The sequence below is a fragment of the Terrapene carolina genome, unplaced genomic scaffold, assembly GCF_002925995.2.
Source record: "Terrapene carolina triunguis isolate 2854851 unplaced genomic scaffold, T_m_triunguis-2.0 Scaffold242, whole genome shotgun sequence".
Classification (NCBI taxonomy): Eukaryota; Metazoa; Chordata; order Testudines; family Emydidae; genus Terrapene; species Terrapene triunguis.
This window is the reverse complement of record NW_020664593.1, coordinates 3,458,031-3,459,229: the sequence shown is the minus strand read 5'-3', so window position 1 is coordinate 3,459,229 and position 1,199 is coordinate 3,458,031.

Sequence of the window (1,199 nt, the reverse complement as noted above, 5' to 3'; positions counted from 1 at the left end):
CTGGTCAGTGGGGTGTCCTGACCGAAACACACTGACATCGGCTCACATGCGTCTGCAGCCTGACCGGGGTCGGCTACCCCTGGGCTACTACCGTGTCCTCCCTCGGGGCCTACCTCGTTGGCGACGCCGGGTTCGGGCCAGTCCAGCCGCATCGGTTCCTCCGGTGCGGGGCTTGGGGGCCGGTCCGGCAGCTCTCCACCAGGGCAGCTGGCCCGGGGCAGGCTTGGCCAGTCCTCCTCGGTGTAGCTGGCCCGGGGCAGGCTTGGCCAGTCTTCCTCGGGGTAGCTGGTCCGGGGCAGGCTTGGCCAGTCCTCCTCGGGGTACCTGGCTAGAAGTAGGCTCGACCGGCGTGGTGGGGTAGCAGGCGGCCTGCGGCTGTCTCCCAAGCAGGAGCTCGGCCCGGGACGTCTGCTCTCTCTGCTGGCCTGGGCTGCATTGAGCTCTGCCGGCGGGCTTTTATACTTCCAGGTCGGGGCCGTGACCTCGGAGGGGCGGGATCCGGACCCGGTGGTTCTGCCCACGTTGGAGTTAGGGAAAGTTCGGCCCTCTGCGGGACAGAGGGGCGCCACACCGGCTCACTACACTCCCCCTCTGGAACCAACCTTTTGAAGATATGCCCTTGGGACAGACGCTTTGTATACTAATTACCTGCTTCTGGAAACTCCAGCTCAAAGACCCCTGAGCTGTATAAAAGAGTGGACTAATCTTGTCATGAGTGTGCTGCTTCTGAGCTGAAGCTGTGATGGACTCGTAACCACTATGAGTCCCCCAGAGTGTGGGGTTGAAGGACTTATTCTGCCAGAGCCCATGTTAAAATTGGGATGAACTCTGGCAGCTTATTAATATGCTTGTAGGTTCTTTTATTGTTTTCAATATTTTTTTCTCTATAATGCTTTTTACCTTAAGAATAAAGTAGGGTTGTTTAGGAAACTGTGTGGCAACTTGTATCTGTAGCAATCACTTTGTGGTCTCTGATGAGAAAGCAAGCAGATCTGTAGGCAAGGGACTGTCTTTGCTGGGAAATATCCAGGAAGGGAACTGTGCAGCCTGGAAATAACCTGGTTAGAAGGGAGAGAGATGCAAGTCTCCACCCAAGGGAGACAACAGCAGGGGAGCTGGAAACCTGAGAGTGGATGCCCTTGCCAGACCACAGAGGGGAAATATAGGTGCAGTTGCCCTGAAATGAAACAACATAGAGT